The 24,488-nt window shown below is 31.6% G+C and overlaps 1 protein-coding gene and 1 long non-coding RNA gene across 6 annotated transcripts in view; one reads left to right on the top strand and one right to left on the bottom strand.

The window, feature by feature from the left end:
* LOC106879192 (trafficking protein particle complex subunit 13) overlaps positions 1–24,488 on the top strand; it is a 271,910-nt gene that overhangs the window by 169,595 nt on the left and 77,827 nt on the right. The gene's annotated exons all lie outside the window — the stretch shown is intronic.
* LOC128248545 (uncharacterized) lies at positions 12,190–22,930 on the bottom strand. Its single transcript, XR_008264718.1, has 3 exons — positions 22,798–22,930; positions 20,294–20,373; positions 12,190–13,188 (listed from the first exon to the last, which is right to left on the bottom strand). It is a non-coding gene; the product is annotated as an uncharacterized LOC128248545 (long non-coding RNA).

Genomic DNA, 24,488 nt, shown 5'->3' with positions numbered 1-24,488 from the left:
ATACATACACACACGCACACACACACACACACACATTAAAAGTATAAAGGATTTATAATTTGTGTTCTAGGATTATTTTGAATTGATTTTCTCCTTTAGTAACAGATGCTTTTTTTTAAGGAAGCCACACTTGAAACAGGTGATGTGTACCAAGGAATGAAGGGAAGTTACCTACAAGCTGAGGGTAAAGTTTGGTTTCAGTGCCCAGTTCAGGTCATTCTGATTAGATTGTAGCCTTTGACATTGCAGTGTCATACAATCTCTTTTTCCTTTTTCTATAAACTCAAAGCTTGTTGTGTGTCTGCATAAGAGATCAATACATAAAGTGATATATTATTTGGTTCCATTAAATAAAATTAATTTCAATAAAATACATTTCAAACCACATCCAATTTATTAAAAGTACATAATTACAATGAACGAAGTAATCTACTGGAGCTCAGCTTCAAATTTTCCTGTACAAAACTATAATCTAGCTTAAGGATTTTCCTTCTGACCTTACAACATTTCACAGGTTATAAAGCTTTCTATATTCCTACGAAGTGTATATTGATTGTTTAACTTCTATCTGTTTGTGTTTAAAGCTCATACAGATTATTGTGATCTTTGTTTCATCAAATGAATGAAATAGCATTGCTTGTTCCAGTGATTAGTAAGATTTGTTTAATCCATTACAAATTTAATCGCCTAATATAGATCTGTCAAAAATTATTTTGTTGTATTTCAGACAATATGATCCCTCAAACTAGTGCCCACTTTACCATTAAGTTTGCATGCAGCAGGCATAATTTTCCTCAATCATTCTTTTTCCCTTTTACTAATTTCAACTTCAATTGTTTACTCTATAATTTCTTCACCATCACCTTTTATTTTCACTAACATTCAATATTGTTTCATATATTTTATTTGGAATAAAATTATATTTATTAAATTTCTGATGGCAAACACTGAGCAACTTGATTTTTGATAGTATTTAGTTTTGTACCATCCTTTTTTTAAATTCCAAATGCTGCCAGAGATGTCTGTGACTATCATACCTCTGAGATTGATACAATATACCGCATATGATTGTACTATACTAAATACAATGAAACCATTGTAGTTGTCATTTGGTATGGTTGTATAGTTAAGAAGCTTACTTTGCAACGGTATGGTTTCAGGTTCAGTCCCACTGTGCAGCATCATGGTCAAGTATCTTCTATTATAAACTATCTGGAAGCTCATTGTGTGTGTGTGTATGTATGTATGTGCACATGTGTGTGTTTGTTTCTGTCTGTCACCACCATCACTTGACAACTGGTGTTGGTTTGTTTATCTCCCAATGGTGAGATGGAAGAGACCAATGGAATAAGTGAGTAGGCTTCAAAAAATAAATAAATAAGAACACTCTTTATTTGATTAACTAAAACCCTTCAAGGCAGTGCCCCAGAATGACCGCAGTCCAATGCCTGAAACAACGGATGAAAGATGTACTCTTGAATATCAAAGAACCTTTTATCATTCAATGTTACCATCTGTTTTCTGAATTAAATTTTACTTATATCATCAATTTGGCTGTTGAAAATAGAAGGAATCTAAGCTTAATCCAGATTTAACATAAATTTTTTTAAATTTATTTTGTTTTGAATTGGTGACAAGTATTGTAACATTCATGTCTGATATACTACTATATTTAATATACACTTTGATTTGGGCTCCTAGATTATCTTGAAAACCCATTATAGCATGTATAATAGTAGTATTGCACAACTGACTACAAGAGCAGATTATCTGCTATAATCCAATTAACTGGTTTTTAATATTTCATTTTCATCATCATCATCATCATCATCATCATCATCATCATCATCATCATTGTTTAACATCCTCCTTCCATGCTGGATGGTTGGATGGTTTGACAGGAGCTGGCCAGGCAGGAGCCAGTGCCATGCTTCTGGCATGGTTTTTACGGCTGGATGCCTTTCTTAACACCAACCACTCTATAAAGTGGGCTGAGTGCTTTTTATGTGGCACTCGCACAGGCGAGGTCAGTTTTGGCATGGATTTATATGAAATAAATGTATTTTTTATAAGAATCCATCTATGTATCCAACCATGCCAGCATAGAAAATGGGCATTAAATGATGATAATTAAATGATTATTTGTAAATAATGATACATAAATGAGGATAGATAACTGAAAATGTTTAACATTCCTTTTGTATTTGGAGATATTTTCTTAGTTCACTTTGAATTTAACCATCTATTAATTTATCTCTCACTGGGTGGAATACATTTTTTGTTGATCTTTGCTTAACGGAAAAGTTTAGTGTGTGTGTGTGCGTGTGTGTGTGTGTGTGTGTATTAATATAGGCACAGGTGTGACTGTATGGTTAAGAAGTTTGCTTCCTAGCCATGTGGTCTAAGATTTAGTTCTGCTGTGTGGCACCTTGGGCAAATGTCTTCTATAGCTTCAGGCCAACCATGTGATGGTTGTAAATGAGCATGACCATCGTATAAGTGATGTTCATTTCCAGTCTTCCATGAAAAATATATCAGACCATGAAGAAATATTACCTTACATGGAAGTAGGTAAGGGTTGGCAACAGGAAAGGTATTCAGCTGTAGAAACCTCTATCTCAAAAAATTCCATCTGATCCACACAAGCATGAAAAAGTGGATATTAAATGATACTGATAACCATGATATTAATATCTGTATTTATATAAATAGTGTTTGGGAAGATGCAATGATTTTGTATTTTGTTATTCTTGGAAATAGCTTTCTATACCAATATAATATTGTTACTGAATATTGATGCTTTATTACTGCATTTTTAAATATGTTACGGAGAAAAAAATATTTACAGCCCAGTACTATGTATTAAATGCATCCTTTATCTTGATTTAGGTGAGAAAAAATGTGTATTATTATTATACATGGAGTTTTATGGCATACAAATTCTGTGAGACTGGATTTTATTAGGAGTTTTTTTTTATTATGATCTCTGGAGATTCTATGAATGGATCTCATAACTATTTCATTGTAAACTACCTACCTGATGTTAATGCTAGCATGCATCCCTTGTGCCTGAATTAATGTCTCAATATATTCTTACTCATAGCATTCTAACTGCATTTCAATTACAAAAACCAAGCAGTTGAACAAGTAAGCATTTTGATAGCTATTTCTGATTGAAAACCATTTCTTTAATCTAAGTTCCAATGCCATATGCAAATATTAAATATGTTGCTGTAATAATAATCTGAAAAACCTTTTACTTCTAAATTCACCATTCCAATTTTCAGTGTGTACTCAATGAAAGTAGTAGGCACATAAATATTGCAGTGGCTCACTAAGAGATTGACAGAGACTAGAACTTCAAGTGTGCTAGATGTAGAAAAGCAGTTAGTAGTTGGAGTAAACCTGAAGTGAAGTGCATAAACTGCTTAAAATACTCAACAGATATTTGTCTATTGTAGAAAAGAAATCATATGAAGGAAGGGACTTGTAAAGGGTTGATGTTCTGGAGGGGAAGAATTTAGACTAGTTGTTAGTGTAGGCTGGAACCTGATAAAACAGATGCAGAATACTTGATAAGAGGGAAGTATATATGTCGGATGGTCTTAGCTAGGGATGGTATTCAGATAGCTAACTCTGAGGAGCAGGCTGTTGTAGTTATGATAGAAGAAGCAAATTGAGAAAAGTCACATGGCAGAAGTCTGGGAAATATGCAAATATATGTTACTATTTTGACTTTGACAAATTGAAAGACACACCCTATACCCAAAGATCACCATATTCTGAGAAAGCTAAATATTTTAATTTTTTTTGATAAATAATTATCATTCTAAAACTATACCCACTTATGTAATGAGTAAATGGTCAAAATATGAAGTTTCAAAAATTCTGGCTAACTGATCCACAATTTTCAAACTGGGCAGGAGAAAAAAAAATGTTTGCAATATAGCTTTATGTAAAACCAATTTAATAAAGTATGCTTCTTCAGCTAAATATGAAAAATAGCGTTCTAATAAACTCAAATTCTCGACAAACTATCAAAGCATTTTCTTCTTTCCCAGTAGCAAAATAACAGAGCTACAGTTAGCAGCATTTGTAGCTTGTCATGTAAATATTCGTTGTCAGTCACATAGGAGAACTTATTAATAAAGGAATTCCTTTATCACTAATTGCAGCTAATTTCAAACCGCATAGATCAAAACATATGGCACTTACAAAAAAAAAAAAAATGTTATTGCTCTATCTTTACTGAAAGAACAAATTGAAGACATAAGTAATAGTCCGTTCTCTTTGATATTGCTTGTGGAAAGCATCGGTGTGTCAATGTGTATGTTAGATATAAACAAAAAAATTAAATTGTTTCACAGTTTTTAGGGTTAATTCCTGTTCCAAAAACTACTGCTGAAGTGTTGCATCGAGAAAAAAGTTCTTATGTGATGTAAGAACTAATATTAAAAACTGTTTTGCTATTACAACTGATAGAGCTTCAAAACTTTGTGACATTAATAATTCTCTCTACATATAAATAAAATTAGATAATCAAAACTTGGTTCTCATAAAATGCATCTCTCTCTCTCTCTCTCTCTCTCTCTCTCTCTATCTATCTATCTATCTATCTATCTATCTATCTCTATCTATCTATCTATCTATCTCTCTCTCTCTCTCATCTTGCCATGTTGCTAGAGAATTACCTTCTAATATTGACTGGTTATGTCAAGAGACAACTGGTTCCACTGATCAGTACTTTGAAGGAAATCTTACATGGAAATATATAAATTTATCATTGATTATAAGGAACCATTGAAAATGACTACTCTTTTAGCTGCAAGACGGTTAGCTAGAAATATGTGTGAAAAGAATTCTTTGAAAGACAAATTAAAATTGCATTTTCAAAAAAGCATCTAGTTGCGAAAACATCTAATTTTTAAAATTAAGATTTCTCTTGAATACCATGTTAAATTATTGACTAAGTAAATTTAAATGGAAATCTCATATATAAAATTTTCATTTCAGGTTACTATCTTAACCTACTAACTTTCTATTTATTCAATTTTTTTCTTTTTCTGTTGAAAATTTGAGGCTACTTTTAGGAAATTTACTTGGCAAACCTGCCTTTATGCATCTATCTATATTAGGTTTCTTTCATTCAACATGCAGAGTATTTGGGGGGTAATTCGATTTGAACATCTCAATTTTCAACAACTTATCAATGTGAGCAATTTTTTTCCAAATTGAATTATGCAAAAAATTGTCTTTGTACCAGACTTACAAATGAAAACCTGAGTAATGAACTAAGAATAGCAGTTTCTTCAAAGACCTGTGATATTCCTAAACTTTCAAAAAAAAAAAAAGAAGAAAAAAAGCAGTTTCATCCTTCTCACTAAGATAAATTTGTTTAAATATGTCATTTACATCTAATGTTATTTAGATATGTAATTTTTCAAAATTAAATTCAGTCTGTGCATAACCATTATGATTTCTCCAGCATTAGGATAGCTACATTTTGAAAAATATAGAGAACCTCATAAGTAATATAAAAGTCCTAAATTCAGTGGTGGCATTAATGAAGATGTTATGCATTAATTTAATGTGTTAAACATGTCTTTATTAATGTATATTGAATTATACATAAATATATACAAGATTTACACAGATACAAGAGTCTGAACTTGTGATCCACCTGTAGACCTTTTTCTTTGGAAATTTTTGCCCACACCACTAAAAAATTCCCCTATCCCTGCTCTAATTAGTGATCTTAAGAGACAGAAATAGCATTATCTAACCTCATTTCATTTTTCGACTGCAAAAGAATCAATATTGAAGATTTTTTTTTTTAAACTCATACCAATAACTTTTCATCACAAACTTGATTCATTGACAGGTTAGATTATATAAGTGCTTTTTCATTTTGTTTATGTTCAATCAAAATATCTCTTTAGACAACTAATTTTTCAAATGAGAAACAAATTGTTATTATAAATTTTAAATTTATAAACGGTATTTCTATCTGTAGAAACTCCAGATATCATTGGCTCATATTAAAGATAATGAATGATATAAATCTGGAATTTATTTCCTTAATTTAACAGTAATTAAGGAATGTGATTTATGTACAATTACTTTCTCTTTATACCACTCACTATTTCTATAGACGTTTATGTACATACAAAAATTAGATCTGTATGACTGGGAAAGAAATCATAATACTTAATGTAGTTGCATTAATTTGGAACTCAAAATAATAGTAAAAATAATCACTGCCTCTAGATTTATTCAGTATTCCATGCCAAACACTGAAGTACAGTGAAATATTTCACTGTCTTCTTTGCACCTTACCTTAAGTTTATTTATTGCTGATATATCTCATCATCAACTTAAATTTTGTTTTAAATCTAAATAATCTATTCTTTAAACAAGAATAATACAGAACAAATAAATTTATTCTTATCTAAATTCATATAACCTTGCTGAAGATAACATAGTTAAATAAAATAATGATTTATTTCTATTTGGTGTCAGTTTTCCATGTTAAATTGTTGAAATAGTACTATCTTTGTTTATGACAAAGATTGTCATAAATGTTATAGGTAAGATCCCATTATGCCTATATGTTTGATACAGTTTTAGATTGTATCAATTAAATCAGTTACCTTTACTTGTGAAATCTGTATTCTAGTTTTTCAAACTGTAGGATGAGTTAAAGAAAAATAAATTCAAACATTTATGTCAGAGTCTCTGATCTAGTCTCAATAAAACTCTTTAACTGTTATTGACTTTTACATATGGTTGAAAATCCTGTAATATCTTTTTGCTGTTGTTGTTTTTATATTATATCTTTAAGATGGTTACATTGAATAAGAAAATTTATTTAACAGTACCTTTTGTACATAAATGTTTCTTAATTTTATACTTTTCAAGCTGCCTGTATTTTCATTCTTGTTTGCCATTCATATCACCATTTTTATTTAAGACTATCTTATCACTTCATAAACCAGTATAAATCCTTTTTAAGCTAACCTCTTTCATCATTGATGGCTTTCCAAAAGAATGTATATTTTCCATGATATAACCTGCTACTATTGATACTGATCCTAAAATCTTATTGCCCTTTTATGCTTAAGTCACTTGTTAATAGCTAAACCTAAAGAACACACCTTTCCTATTTTCACATCTAATGAAATAGGTTATTTTTCTTCTTTCCTTTCTATCAATAAAAGCCCAATGATAAACAGAAATACATAGATTCAGATAATGTTTTTCTTTTCTTATTTAACTGTTGAAAGATTTATTGATATCTAGTATCAAATTATGTTCTCCATAAAAAGAAAGCTTGTCATAAATTACAGGCTTTTTCACATCACTGCAATCTTTAGTAATACAACAATTGACTTGTTTCTTCTCTTTCCTTAATTTATGCTTTTCACAGACCTGCTGTAGATTTTTTCTGATTTCCTTTCTGAATTTATTGCTTGGATGTCATTCAAAATCTTCATGAATGACTGACTAAGGGAAATCACATCAAAAATGTAATGCTATCTTATTATCCAAGCAAATTGTAAACTGATATTTTCCACTTAAAACAATAAAATTTGAACTTCTTAAAAAATTATTTGATTCAACAGGTGATATGATGACATGTTACATCATTTTGAGTATACAGGAACATGAAAAACCAAACAGTTGGATTATCCAGGTATTGATAATGGTCTAATATAGTGATGGAAATGATTTTTCAGAATTTGGTGTACAGTGAGCTGTACTCAGATCACAAAAGGGTCTATCAGAGATGAGCAAGTGATTTTTTTTGACAACCCTTTGATCTCTTAGTTTAACCTTAACTATGCACATTCCTCTCCAAGAATACTATAATATATGTATTCCTTGCATCATTTAGGCATGGCTGTGTGGTAAGAAGCTTGCGTTACCAACCATATGGTCTTGCATTCAGTCCCACTGTGCGGTACCTTGGGCAAGTGCCTTCTACTCTGACCAAAGCTTTGTGAGTGGATTTGACCCATGTTAGATAGATATGTTTGTGTTTGTCGCCCACCACCACTTGACAATTTTTGTTGATTTGTTTACATCCCTGTAACTTAGTAGTTCAGCTAAAAGAGAGCAGCAAATTAATTGCCAGGCTTAAAAATAAGTCCTGGTGTTCTGTTTCACTAAACCCTTCAAGGTGGTACCCCAGCATGGCTGTAGTCCAGACACCAAAGGAAATAAGATATGAATCTAAATATTCATAACATATACTTTTGATGATATTCCAAGCCAAAGGTTTCTCTCAAATTATCACATGCGTGTTCACCACTTCACAACCTATAATCACAATGTCCTACAAGTATCTGTACTCAATGGCAAGATTTTAACCAGTTTGCTGAACTACTTAAAATTTTTACCACTGGTTCTGTATAAAAAAACAACTGAATTTGCCAATAAAATATCAGTGGCGTTTTTTTTAAATGTTGATGATATTGAACATTAGCATATCAAATTAATTATTAAATACTTTTATTGTAGAATATTTTCATTCTTTGAATAATTTTACTGTTTTTAAATCTAAATATATATACTGAAGTGTCAGTTGTTTATGTCTGTTTTATAGCAATGATAACTTTTGAAATTCAATTGTAAAATTATCTGTACAGATAGCAATTAATTAATGGATATTAAAACTGACTAGTTTTATATTAAGAAAGTAAATAAAGATTATATTTTTAATTTATTGACAGAAAATCAGTTATATAAATAAATAAAGAACATAAGAAATTTGCTTTACAGCCACATGGTTTGGGACTCAGTCCCACTGCACAGCACCTTGGGCAAGTGTTTACTATAGCCCCAGATTGACCAGTGCCTTGTCAGCGAATTTGGTGGATGGAAACTAGGAGCTTTGTTCCCCCATAACTTGGCAGTTTTGCAAAAGAGACTGATAAAACAAGTACCAGACTTAAAAATAAATATACAATATTTCCTCGCACTTATAAAAATAAAAAGATCTGACTGGCTGAATTGTTGGCATGAGTTTGCAAAGCCATATCAAGTAACTTTTTTTAAAAAATGTATCTTAAGTGAACTTACAACATGCTTTGTAGTCAGCTTGCTGGAAAACTATAACTTTGTTTGTCAAATTAGAGAACAATAACATTAATAACTTGGGCTAACTGAAGAATTAAAACAAGTTAATGGTTAACTCCAGATTTTGTCTGTTTTATTTTTTACCTTCATTTTTCACAAAGCTCCTCGGTAGTCACTTGCATTCTCATAGCTTCTAATGATCCATTGATACTATGTAGTATATTATAAATTAATTTATATTCTATTTTATTATGATTGTTGGGAACTTGATAAAAAAGATCTAATGATAATTTGTTGGCGTTGAAAATGAAAGAAAAACATGGAAATTGAGAAGTTGATGTATATCATACTTTTGTACTCCACCTCCTACAATTTCCATCATTGATATAATTAATGTGACATAGTAATTCTGTAAACACTCACATTTCTCATTCTGAGCCTCCATTAAAATATAAATTGAATTTACTTTCTAAAGTATTAATAAATGAGGGTATAATAAGCATTTATTAGCACACTACTTTTAATTAATGGTGATTCTGAATATAATCTTTAATATCAAAAGGTAATATCTTTGAAACTGGATGGATTTTAACTTAATTTCACTCAGTTCATAGACTAACAGTCTGATGACATTTTGCTTCTGTTAGTATATTATATATCATTTTTTTAGTACTATTTTATTAATTTCAGTCATTAGGTTGCACTCCTGCTGGGATGCCATCTTCAAAGAGATTTTAGTCAATTATGCCAACCTCAGTTATTATCTAATACATGTTTTATCAGTCTCCATTTATCAACTGGCTGAATTCATTTAAACCATGTCCATTTAGGGAGTCATGCCCTTTTTCTGTGTAATGGCTCTTAGAGAGTTACACTCTTGTTAGACTAATACCCAAAGTTAACTACATTGAATCACACTAGGACATACACACACATATAAAGGGCTTCTGTACACTTTCCATTCATAACATGGCAGTGGTAAACAATATCTGCATGAAGTGCCATGCAGAGGAATGAAATATAAGACCGAATGATTGCAAAGAAAACTGTTAATCACATAGCCATTCGTGCAGTGAGAATTTTTCTTTTAATTATATTATTCAAAAAACAAAAAAAAAGCTGCTAATAGTGACCTTAAAGTACTAAAGACATTAAATAGTACTCAATAAATTTCTGATGATATTGACCTAAGAAAACTGATTTCTATTTAAATGAACTTATTATTCATGTCTATAATGTTCAGCTTCTTAATTTACATGTTTTTCCTCTTCATAAGATTATCTCTGCAAGTGACAGCTGTAAGATGAAATAAACTGCTATGTTTTGACTGATCAAAAAACTTCTTTTTGCTCTGAGTGCATTATTTACATTCATTGCTAATACACTGAATTTTATCATGCAGCCTTCTTTAATCTTCCTTCATCATCAGATAAATCAATATATATCATTACTTCGTTCTTTTACAACTAATCAAAGTTCTTTTACTTCAATCAACTTAGCCAAATTCCAACCAATAGTTTAACAATATTTAAAATCTATGCTTGTTTGATTCATAACAGCTTATAAAAACAATTTTAAAAGCACTGATAATGGTGATAATTTGCTAAAGAAAACATCTTTTTATACTTGGTAGTTGGTGCAAAATGTAAGTTCAAACTACATCTGTGTTCAAATCCTGCTGGGGTTACCTTCTTACTTTCCTCCTCAAGGTTTGATAAAATAAGTACATGAAGTATATTAATGTTGAGTCAATTTAACCCTTTAGCAGTCAGATTACTGTCAAATGTAATGCTTATTTATTCACATTTGTCTCATAGTTTTGAGATTTCAATGATATGATTGTTTATTTTCAGAACAACAGTGTTGGGTAGTTGTGAGAGGCTGAATCTGATCAGTTTGAACAAAAAACAGACAGAATATTTGGGCTGGACATGGGTGGTTTAATGCTCAAGGGTTAATATACTTTCCCCATACAAAAGTGGTTTTGTATATCTATTTAAACACTTTTTATATTTAAAATATCTGGGTAAACCAAATAAGAACGTGTCCCTTTCTATCATATTGTTTCAATATGCCAAAATTGTAAGTGAAATTATTTTTCCTTTGAAAAACGTAATTGTATAAAATAATTGCTACTGCCATTTATGTATTACATCTCTTTTTGATCATTATAAAGATTAAAGTTTGTATGCTATAGGGAGATGAGAATGCTGTAGTTTTGATCAAAGCCCTTCATTGGAAAGAAAGAAAATAGTTTTATCACCACACGGAGAATTTGAAGAATGTGTGAGGGAGGAAACAAATGATGAAGAAAAATGAGGGATGAAGGAAGATAAGATGGAAATTGGAGGCCAGTGACCAGAGTAATGAAACAAAGTGGGGATAATGATTTAAACAGAGAACTAAAAACAATCACAAACAGGGAGGCACTAAAGGTTGCAATAGATGTGATGTAATATATGAACATATTTATAAACAGATATACCCACATCTACAAACATATTCAAGCAAAAAGGAAATAGAGGGAGTTGATAGGGGAGGAAGGGAGATGCATAGATGTAAGGGATGGGAAAGTTTGTCAATATGCAACATGCAGACTTCTAATACAAAAAGGTAAATGGAAGAGGCTTGAAATTAGGGAAGGGGAGTATGTTAGAAAACAGAAAGCCATTTGTTTATGCCTGTTGAAGCTGGGCCGTCATAAAGATAACCTGCCTCTTCTCGTGTTTGTGGGTATGTGATGATCTTTAGCATGGAACCAAGCCAAGTCATCAAGGGAATGGCCTAATGAATTGAAATAGCAGGTCACAGGTTTGCAGAAGCTCTGGAAGCTGTTACAGACATTAGAGATACTGTGAAAGCTGCCTTCTAAATGGCATCCTGTTCATTATAGGTTATATAATCTTGCTTTATTAAAAATATCACAAACTATTTTGTTCAATTTAGATACCAGAATTGAAGATGGTTTTAAGTGTTACTCATCAATGCATGTGAAATAATCAGAGTTAATTATAATATTGGGTCATCCCATAAATAATGTGGATTTTTTATAATTCATTTATTTTTCAAAACTAAGATAAACTCTACTTCATTTTCTACAATGCTCTTCTATCTATCTAGTAGACTTGCAAGGCCCCTCTTCTTAAATTCACTTGTCCGTGATAGAAAATACTCCTCCTGTACTATTCTGACCTCATCTACAGAATTCATATTTTTTCCGTCCAAATGATTTTGAAGACTGCAGAATAAATGATAATCAAATGGAGCAATATCCGGCAAATATGGTGGATGGGGCATCATTTCCCATTCAAACTGCTCCAGCCTTTGGAATGTCATCCTTGCTGTATGTTGCTGAGCATTAGACTTGGAAAGTTTGTGAGGAACCCATTGACCCAATTTGATTTCACTTACTTCAACAGGTCTTCACAAGCAAAATTTATTGTCCAATGAATGAGGGGTACTCATGAGTGGGCTGGTTACACCCACTGGTATAAGCCACGGTTTATGGTCTCACTTGGCTTGTCGGATTTTCTCAAGCATAGCATATCTCCAAAGGTCTCGGTCATTAGTCATTACCTCGGTAAGGCCTAATGCTCAAAGGTCGTGCTTCACCACCTCATCCCAGGTCTTCCTGGGTCTACCTCTTACACAGGTTCCCTCAACTGCTAGGGTTTGACACTTTTTCACACAGCTGTCCTCATTCATTTGCAACACATGACCATGCCAGCGCAGTTGTCTCTCTTGCACACCACATCTGTGAAAGAATGTTTTCCAATAAGACAGAGTTATTATTTTAGACTGCATATGCTATTACAATATTTAATATGAAAAGGAAAATATACTGTTCATTATAAAGTAGCAGCATTCTGGACTCATGTTAATATTGATACTTTTTGAGTAAGGAGCTGAAATGTGCAGAAGCCATTTTGTATTCTATAAGTATCTGTGTGTGTGTGTTTGTCCCCCTCCATCACTTTACAACTGGTGTTGGCATGTTTACATCCCTGTAACTTAGCAGTTTGGCAAAAGAGACCAATAGTTTAAGTACCACGCTTTACAAAGAGGCTGATTCATTTGACTAAAATTCTTCAAGGCTGTGCCCCAGCATACCTGCAAACAAATAGAAGATAAAAGATAATAAATTATTAGGAAAGTTTTACTTTGTAATATAACTAAAGAGGTTTTAAAAAAATAGCAATGCATGATAAATTCAAACATTCATATATACTGAATAAAGAAATTTTTTCTGTTAACCCTTCTGATACCAACCTCCCTGAAATTGCCCTTTGTTCTATGATACAAATTTCTTGTTTTAATGTGATCTAAATGAAAACCTTCCATCAAATTCTCATGCAAATTTGTATTCCAAACACTTGCTTAATAATGACAGTTTTATTTTTTAATAACTTTTTCATTATTTTCAAAATTAAAATGAAATAAAGGCAGTATATTTCAGCCATATTTCAATATGGTAACAGAAGGATTAACTGTTCATGTTTACAAACCACTTACAAAGGGTTACATGTGCATACAGTTTCATTGATTCATAAAAAACTTAGCTTTCTTAGAATATAAACAGTAAGTAGAATAACATACTAAATTACTACTGTAATATAACAGTTTGGATGAATTAGAATATTACATTTTCCTTATGAAGTTGACTGTTTCTATATACTCATAACTGAATATTAAGTTTATTAAGGGACTGAGACTTTGAAAAACTAGATTAACACTCATTCTATCAGCAGAGGAAGTTAAATGGAATCAAAGGTACTTTTCTCACACTTTAATTGAATATTCAAATAACTTAGTTGCATTAATGGAACTTCAGTGATCTTATATGTGCATACATATCTGTGTGCTTATGTCTATGTGTACTTAGATACATGTGCACTCACATCTATAAATGTGTGTGTGGTATTTGGAAATGTAACATAAACTGTTATTTCTTCCTTTTTGTCTTACCCCCTCTCTCACACTCATCTACCTTACCCCATCCTCACTTTCTCTTCTTTATTCTCTCGCACTATTTTTTCTATCACTTTCTTAGAGTTTCTCCCACTTTTTCTGGTGAAGAGGAGGAGATAAAAGAAGGAAAGAGTGTGATACTACTTCTTAGGGATGAAAAGAAAGAAAGGGTCAAGTTTGTATGATCAAACAAAACAACCCAAGTATAGATAGTCCTCCTAAGGTTTCACTGGTAATATTTTGTTGGTGCCATTCATTAAAAGATTATAGGATACTTTCATTTTAATATATGTAAAAACCTATCTATCTATGTACGTTTTCTGTAAACAGATGCTTGTGGGTCTCTGTTGACATGTATTTAAATCTATATTCATGCTTCTGTGTGGTGCAGTCTGTTGAAAATTATACATTTCTGTATTTATATTTTTCCGACACATAATTTCTTAACCTTCCACATTTTTTCGTATTTTCTCTTTCCTTCCTTATCTATTCTCTTCATCACTCTCTAACTTCTCCATCACTGAAAACCTGTCTCTCTCTATCTCTCTCATAGACCTTTTTAAGTTTTGAAGCCAGTGTCACAAACTGATTGCAAATTCATTACTCATCTATGTTCTCAACATAGATGAATAATAGAAATCATTGATAGTTTTTATACCAAAGCAACTGATTAGTTTTCCTCATAATATTTTATCATTATCATTATTGTTTAACATCTGCTTTCTATGCTGGCATGGGTTGGATGGTTTGACAGGAACTGGCCAGCTGAGGAGCTGTCTATACTTCAATTGATTGTTTTGGCATGGTTTTTATGGCTGGATGCCCTTCTTAATGCCAACCACTTTACAGAGTATGTTGGGTACTTTTTATGTGGCACCAGCACTCACAAAGAACATGCCTGTGTGTACGGATGACTGCGATTTTACTTAGCTTGACACATCTTCTCAAGTACAGCAAATCACCACAGTTCCCAGTCCCCTGCCATTTCCTCAGTGAGGCCCAGTGTCTGAAGATCCTTTCTCACCACTTTGTCCCACATCTTCCTGGGGTTACCCCTTCCACAGGTTCCTGTTGTAATTGTTATAAGGTAGCAAGCTGGCAGAATCGTTAGCCTGCCAAGTAAAATGTCTTTACATTCTAAGTTCAAATCTCACTGAGGTCAGCTTTGCCTTTCACCCTTTCAGAGTCATTAAAATAAGTACCAGTTGAGCACTGGGGTCAATATAATCAACTTACCCCCTCTTTCAAACTTGCTGGCCTTGTACCAGAAACAAAGAATAATCCTACAGGTTTGTGTAAAATGTCTTGAACATGTTTTCTCATTAAAATTAACAACTTGATTTCTATATAAGAAAAACTTCTATCCTTTTGTGGTCTGTGTGTGAGTAAATGGAATAACGAGTAAATGTTTACCTGACACCTCTTAATTCAGTTAAAACAAAATAGTAGTGTTATCATTTTTTTCATTGCAGTCGATATTCAACTTATAAACAAGCACTCATAACAACTAAGATGAACTTGTCTTGTCTTATATTACTAAGTTTTGTTTCATTTTATGCTAAAAGCCTATTTTAAGTTAGATACTGAAGCTTCATTTATATACTAAACATATATATAAATCTGCAAAGAATTTAAATTGCCTTCCTTTTAATCGTGATAACTTCTCTGATAGCAAGATAGTTAAGTCAGATTCTACAAACTTTTAAGAGCCATAGCAAATTCTAACTCCTGCCACTCTAATCATTTACAAGGAACTGATAAATTACAGATGTACACATTTCGTTTGTGTGTGTCTGAACACACATACACACACACAAAATAATTTTCCCTCATTTCATTCTCTTAAGTTGAAATATGTTCTCTGTATAGATTTTCCCTCCTTCTATTTTTACTTTGCTTAAATATCTACCTGGCAGAAACTGGTGCCATGTTGTTAATTCTAAACTCTAATCCTTTCCACCTCTCCAATGTTGTCACAAATCATGAGCTTCAATAGAGACACGGAGAAAAAAAGCAATTTTTAATTACTAAATATTTGTTATGCATAATTTCTCTATTTTCTCCATATTTTTCGAGCTCTATTTACTCTGTTAATATTGATAAACTCATATCTATTTGATCTTTCTTTGTGGGAGTCAAAAATGAAAGGGATAGTTATAAGGGTTAAGCTGCTGTTTCAATAGGTTTATAAAAGGATGGCATAAATTAGTATTTTGAGAAAATGTAACATCATTATAGAAATTGCAGAGAATTATGGATTCTTTCCATAATAAAGAAAACTCTAAGATAACATTGTTTAATTTATGTCATTTACTTGTCAATAAATCAATCTAACTGTGACTATCCATACCAACTATTATAAAGTAAATATGAAATAAGGCTTCAATTACAACATCAAGCAAATGGTATACAGAAATAATGTATGTCATAAATATTATACTATATAACACGAGCATTACAAATAAACTCAAAGGTAAATATCACTGAGATAAAGAACCCTAGTGTTCTGCATATTTGTTGCTGAGTTACTTACACACACACACACACACACACACATTTGTGTACCAGTAGGCTTATATGTATGTATAATGGTTGGACTAGTTGCTGTTCTATATGACAGGTGTGTGGGCTCCTAATAAAAACCATATCTGAATTGATAATGTATTAGCCAGACTCACTTCCTGACCAATTGATCTGCTCTCCATTGTTTTCTCTAAGCAATGCTGTGTTTTCTCTTCACAGGTGAGTTTTTTTTTTTATGCACAAACCCTATTGTAAATTCCAGAATGGTGTGGATAAGTTCTGCGGACAGCAAACTTGTGTCACTAGAGACTAAATTTGTGAGTCTTTCTTTAACTCTTGAACATAAGGTTTCTTTCTAATAGGCACCATTTTTAATATTTGATTGAGAGAGAGACTAAACTAATATGTGTGCGTGCCTGTAGTTGAAGAGCTTACTTCTCAACCATGTGGTCCCTGGTTCAATCTCCTTGCGTGATATCTTGGGCAAGTGTTTTCCACTATAACCCCAGGCTGACCAAAGCCTTGTGAGTAGTTTTGGTAGAGAGAAACTGGAAGAAGCTTGTGGTGTGTGTGTATAGATACATGTGTGTGTGTGTGTATATCTATCTATAGATATGTGTGTGTGTGTATCTGTCTATAGATGTGTGTGTGTGTATCTGTATATAGATATGTGTGTGTGTATCTGTCTATAGATATGTGTGTGTGTGTCTGTTTATAAATGTGTATGTGTGTGTGTATGTCTGTCTATAGATGTGTGTGTGTCTGTCTATAAATGTGTGTATGTGTGTGCCTGTCTATGTATATATGTGTGTGTCTGTCTGTAAATGTGTGTGTGTGTATGTCTGTCTATAGATATGAGTGTGTGTGTGTGTGTGCACCCTTGTCTGGATATCATGTGATGGTTGTGAATTAGCATCATCGTCATACAAATGAGATTGTTCATTCCCATTCTTTCATGGAAAATATCTCTGACCATGGGGAAATGTTATCTGGCTTGGCAACAGGAAGTGAATCCAGCCATAGAAAAGTAGCCTCAACAAATTCCATCTGAACTATACAAGCATGGACAAGTGGGCATTAAATAATGATGATGATCTATACATAAGTGGAATGTTCAATTCTTACAAATGTTTACTTACATTAATGAGAGCTATAAAAGCCTAAAATAGAAACCTTATATTAATTAAAAAAAAACATTACATGACCATAATTTTAATTTTGATTTTTTTTGATTTTTTTACCAAAATCTACTTGGTCTCCTAACTTTTAACATTCTCTCATGGAAACTCTATAAACCCAGCCAATATACACAAAACTTTATAAAAACACTAGTTTTGTTCTGTTTTGTTTTTTCTTTGGGACTGCAAAAATTTTTTTTTTAGATACTTCTGGTTAATTATCAAAATGTTCAGACTCTGGAATATCATGAATAACATGAGAAATTTGCCTGAAAGCAATGGAAGAAGAGGTTATTTGTCAATGACGACTGATGATCAGAGTGGCTTTATATGTAATTCTGGTTAAGAAGTGGCCAGAGGTTTTCTTTTTTTTTTTACTTTTTTATTTCATTTTTCTTCTTTTCTGGTAATAGTTTAGCATCTGGAAGAATGTTTTGACTTTGTCATCTCAAGTGTGTGATCAGTTTTTACATTGCAATGTCTATTTGTTTGTGTTTTGTAAATGATTAGCAGCTGTTTTGTTATTCAGTTTGTTTTTAAGCTAAATATTGTGATCCTATACTGTGTCACACTTGTTCAATAATGTTTTCATTTTTATAAATAACTAAAAGTATGTTTAAAATTATATATATTTTTCCAATCCTTAAGAGAAAACGAGACAGAAATCTGGACTTTTTATAAAGTTTTGTCTGTGTTGGTTTTAAGGGGTTTTCATGAGGTGACTTAAAAATCACTAGGCCCAAATACATTCTGGTCAAAAAGAGGAAAAAATAGAAAGCATATGACATTTTCTAATTTAAAATTATGATCATATAGTTTTTTCTTTCAATTTTGTTTTAATTAAAGCAAAGATGTTATATATTTTTGTTTATTTTTATTTATTTCAATTTTTATTCCTTCATCTTGATTATGTCCTTCCACTTCGACTTTTTTAAAGAGTTGTGTGCTAACTATGTTTTCAAAAGTTTGCACACAACTATATTTGTATAATTAGATTGTGCAACATCTCTATCTATCTTAGGTTTTATGGCTCCCACTAATGGACATAAACATTTGTAATCTTCTAAGAATTAGACATTTCATTAACTAATATATATATATATATCACAATCTCTCTCTCTAGTAAAAATAAAATCAGCAGAAAAACTGTATCTATCAGAAAAAGAAGCTCTGTGTTCATGAGATAAAAAAAATTTCACAGAATTAACCTCTAGAGACACAACTTCCTAATCACAATTAGTGGCATAAGTTCCTAATGAAAGGTCATCACTTTCTAATTAAATAATTTCTTTATAAGCAGCAGAATATAACCAGACACATCAATATACGGTCCTTGAAATATCCTGGAATTAGCAGAAGGGCTGGTATCTGAACAGTAAAACATTGCTGAAAGAAAACAATTTTTTTTAATTGTTCAAAGGAAAACATTTTATATAAGTGCAGGCATGGCTGTGTAGTTAAGAAGCCCACTTTGTAATCAAATAGCTTTGAGTTCAGTTCATGTAGGAGCCCATCCTATATATATGTGTGTGTGTGTGTGTGTGTGTGTGTGTCTCCCTGGCATACACAGCCCAAGCAGATTTTAACCAAAGTGTTCCATCTTAGTCCATATCATCCTTTGTGATATTGCTAGAAAGATATTTTACAAAATCATCTTTATATAAGACAGCTTTCTTAATCCTGACTTACAATGGTTTCTAATTTAAGCACAAGGTCAGCATTTTGCGGGAAGTGGAATAGCCAGTACCAACAGCTCTGATACTTAACTGATACTTTATTCTATCAACTCCAAAACAATGAAAGGCAAAGATGATCTAGCAGGATTTGAAGCCTGATTGGTAAAAATATGTCAATATAATGACATTGTTGCCTATTCTGTCTAACAAATTGTAAAATTTCTCAAAGATTATAAAAATAAGATTGTCAAAGAAATTATTTTTAGCTAGTACGATTAAAAGGATTGCAATGTATTCAAGATAATCTTATGAGAAGCTTTCATTATTAAATTTTTGTTATAAACATTTCACTTGTTTTGCATTCTAATTATAAATAATTTGATTGTAACAAAAATTTAGTTTCTTTTTTAAATCAAGTTTTAAGGCAATACAATTTTTTTTTTAATCTAGGGGTAAATGAACTAAAACTATTATCATTTAGAGTTGCATATTTTATTCATAAGAAAATTTAGATCTGTTTTTGTTGTTTTTGCTTGTGTATTTTTCTTTCTATATTAGGTCACTTTTGTTCATGTTTCTTATTTGTGTATCTATGTTGATAATGGAGCAAAATGAATTTAGAACAGGAGTGTTTGAGGTATGAATATATTTGATCCCATAAAGAGTTAAAAAATAGAGATTGTATACAATAATACTTACAAAAGGAATTTGTGTTTGTTTGTTTTTTTTTTTACTTTTTTAAATATAAAATTTATAATTATATTACTTAATATGCTAGAAACATATTTCAATACCTCAATATAAACCAGCTGCTTTTTATCTGACCTGAATTTTTCATTCTCTACATGTAAAGAAATTTTGTAGACTGACCAAAATGGAATTCAATTGAAAACAGTTTTCCTTTTCTTTTATTTCCATCTGTAATCTAAATTGTGGTTACCATTGTATTCCTGAAATAGAAAATCAATTTTCTGTAAGGCTCACCTTATAAAATGGATTCCAAAAATTTTAGTTATTATGATAATATCTTGTAAGCTATCTGTTTTTCCTCATAACATATGAACAAGTAAAACTTTTTAACAGCTCATTTAAAATACCACTTGACTTTAATATTTTTTAAAAATGAAGATTTCCTATGGCATTTTGATAAGAAATTTTTCAGCCCTTGCTAAGATCAATAAAATAATTTCAGTATTAGGTTTGTATTCACTTTACAGAAGAAATCATTTTTCTTTATTTTTTCTTTATTTTTTTTATTTTTCCATAGATCATTTTGCTATTTTTCTGTAATGAAGAGATTCTTTTTAAAAATTTGCTTGAAAAATAATTTTTTTAAAATAAAGACACACTGACTAAATTCTCTGAAAATGCTATGGATTACACCAACCAAAGAATGTAAAAATTACTGAGATAGTTGTATAAAAATCTGATTCTTCCAGCTTTCTGTATATATACATCTAATGCCTACTGCAACAAGGACTGCACATCCCACTTAAATAGTGGTTTGTTAAATCTCTTGCAAGTGCACCAAAATGTATCTTAATGAAACCGAATGCTGTTCACACTATAATATTCCTCATATGTTCTCAATCCAAATCGTGTTTCATAATCTTTTATAGGCATCCTCTATTCTTCACCTAGCTGAGACTACATTACAATGACTTATATTTTCACTTCTGAAAGAACAACTGATAATCATATGTAAAATCCAAACATGCCCTTCACTGGAGAATCATTCTTTCCAAGAACTTGAAATCATTTGATACTTTCTTCAAGTCTATGTTTCTTGTTTGCCCTCATTTGTTAATTTAAACTAATGTAAATAGAAAATTAATTTCACTGTCAAGTTCTCATTATCATCAGAACTAGTATAGAGAAAACTGTAATGTCATAAATACCATCATTTTTATCTCCATAATATAATAAATAAAATATTTTAAATTCACTATATCAATGCATATTTTAGCAAAAGGTAGATTTACAAATAAAATATTCAAAATTTCATAGGTTACTAAATATCTTTGTGAATATCTTTTTTATTTATTTTTTTTTTTATGAATCAAAATTTGCAGTATCTGGTGGGTAAAGCGTGGAAAATAAATATCTCACAGACAGCAAAGAAATCAGATACATTGAAATATTCACTAGTAGTAAGGAAGAGATGTTTCTTTTATGAAATGTTGTGTTGCATAAAGAAATATGCGTGGATGCATTGGATTTAGTTGTTGAAAAGCAACTTAACAGTTGCTATCAATACAAATGTGTGTGATATTTATAAATATAGCCTACTCTTCCTCTTTTCTTCTCACCCTTTGCTATCAAAAACACAATGCTCAGAACTGAGACATTAGTTCTCTCATTTTTATCAAAACATTAAAACTATTTTGTAGAATTGTCTCTTAGGATAATAAATTAAAGATAAGTGGCACGTATAACTTCTAAATGACAACTCTGTATTCTAAATATTACGTTTTGATAAAAATAAATCTCTGAATGATGACAACTCTAACACTTAAAAATGTAACCTCTCTGTGTTATTTATTTCAAATATTGTCATTTAGCTCCAGATTAACTGTGATCAAACAGACCTATAATTAAAATGCATTCTGAGTGTGACTTTGTTGCCACAATATATCCAATGTATTTAACCACATTATCCAATGTATTTAAACTTTTGTTTAACCCTTTTGTTACCATATTTCTGTTGAAATACACTGCCTTTCATCATCGTCATCATCATCATCATCATCATCATCGTTTAACGTCTGCTTTCCATGCTAGCATGGGTTGGACAATTTGACTGAGGACTGGTGAACCAAATGGCTACACCAGGCTCCAATCTGATTTGGCAGGTTTTTACAGCTGGATGCCCTTCCTTACGCCAACCATTCCGAGAGTGTAGTGGGTGCTTTTATGTGCCACCAGCATGATGGCCAGTCAGGCGGTACTGGCAACGGCCACGCTCAAAATGGTGTATTTTACATGCCACCAGCACAGGAGCCAGTACACACTGTATAGTGGTTGGCATTAGAAAGGTCATCCAGCTGTAGAAATCATACTAAAGTAGAGACTGGAACACAATGCACCTTGGACCCATCAGATCCTATCAAAACCATCCAACCCATACCAGAAGGGAACATGGATGTTAAATGATGATGATATTCATACATAAATAAACCTGATAGAAGCAATTTTGTTCTTATCTCCAATATGTAAGAAAATGTGTTTCCTCTCTTAATGAACTAAACACAAATTGGTGTAAAGTTATGAAATGATATTTAAAATCATTCAGTTAATGTGATGAGAATTATGAAAGGTGAGTTATTAACAATGCAATTAGTCTAGTTGGAATTGAGGTTAAAATAAATATTTACCGAGTTCGAAAGATCTTGTTCTGGATTGCTTCCATTATAATGTCGTTAGCTCACACCCACCGAATTATATTATCAGGTTATCAGTGTGTCTTTCTTGTCACCTATATTAAGTCTTTCCATGTTCTTTCTTCTAATCAGGCCAGGTGTGTGTGTGTTTTATTTTATAGTTTAACAGGTTTGCTTATATTTTCATTTGTGTATTGAAAGTAACATTTTGCTGAATGTAAGTCAACTTTTATTTTGTCATACATATCATGATATGGTTTTAAAATATTTACATATCATTCTAGGTTTGGTGATACAATCAGAAAAAGTAGAACTCAAAACATGAGTTTATATATTTGTTTATTATTAATCAGCAGAATTTACAGTTAATAATAAAAGAATACATACTCTATAAATTTAGTATTCTCCAGTTAATTATTCCAGGGGTCTGTCCATTCATTGAAAATTCTAAATTCATAATTGCACGAATATGAGAGCTGATCTGATATGTGGATCTGTAGTAGATAAAATTAAGGTAGAGATTTAAATGCCTTGGTACTTTTTCACGAAGATCAACCATTATCTAAGATGTTCAGCCATCTCAGCTTTAAATCTTTTGTCTTTTCCTCTGTTTTAGTCATCATTGGACTGCAGCCATGTTGGGGCACCATTTTGAAGAGTTTTAGTGAAACAAATCAACTTCAGTACTTACTTTTTAGGTCTGGTACATCTTCTAGCTATCTCCTTTGTTGAACCTCTAAGTTACAGAGACATAAATAAACCAACACTGGTTGTCAATCAGTGGGAGTGTACAGAGGTACAAAGACATACATATACATATATGATGGGCTTCCACACAATTTCCATCTACAAAATCCACTCTCAAGGCTTCGGTTGGCCCAGGACTATAGTAGGAGATGCCCAATGGGACTGAACCTGAAAACATGTGGTTGCAAAGTGAACTTCTTTACCACAGAGCCATGTGCATTTGAATTTCTTTTTTTTTAACTAAATAAAAAAACCATCATCAATTGTGGTTGATTAGCTTTGAGATGGTTAGCTCACTGCAAGTATCAGAATTTGCAAAAATACCCAAGCCATACCATCATGGAAACTAAAACATTTCAAGCCATTTTGATTTATGCAGTATTGTCTCTTTTAATACAACTTTCATTTTTGGAAAGAATTGATAAAACGTTTCCACTATTTCAGTATTGGTTTATATTGAGTAGTTCTAGTTAATATGTTGCTGAATCTACAGCTCTGGGTTTTTGGGTTTTTTTTAAATTTCTTCCTTGCTAAGCTGATCACCATGTTTATAGTTTAGAGTAAATCTGATTTTGTTAGTTAGATATTTGGGAGCTCCGAGACATTCATCGGTCCAGTAATTCTCGAAAATGTTCCTCTAATCACTCATTTCTCCTTATGAATTATAAGCTTTCTATTTTTATGTTTGATCTTCTGAGGTATTAGCAGGATTGGTTGAGGCTGATATATCTCAAATCACATAGAATCATTCTAGGTAAAGAAAGATCAAGATGTATGTCATCTAATACTATATTTCCAACCACTGATAAGTATTATAGAAGTAAAATATCCATCTTCTGATAGCTTTTCAGGATATACTGAAGCCTGTTTGATTATCTCTAGATCTAGCTGCAGAAAAATAAACTACATTTGCATAAAGAATTTCATGAGGTTATTAC

The sequence above is a fragment of the Octopus bimaculoides genome, chromosome 8 (assembly GCF_001194135.2).
Source record: "Octopus bimaculoides isolate UCB-OBI-ISO-001 chromosome 8, ASM119413v2, whole genome shotgun sequence".
NCBI lineage: Eukaryota > Metazoa > Mollusca > Cephalopoda > Octopoda > Octopodidae > Octopus > Octopus bimaculoides.
Note: the sequence above shows the minus strand (reverse complement) of the source record. Positions and strands in the feature narration are given on the sequence as shown.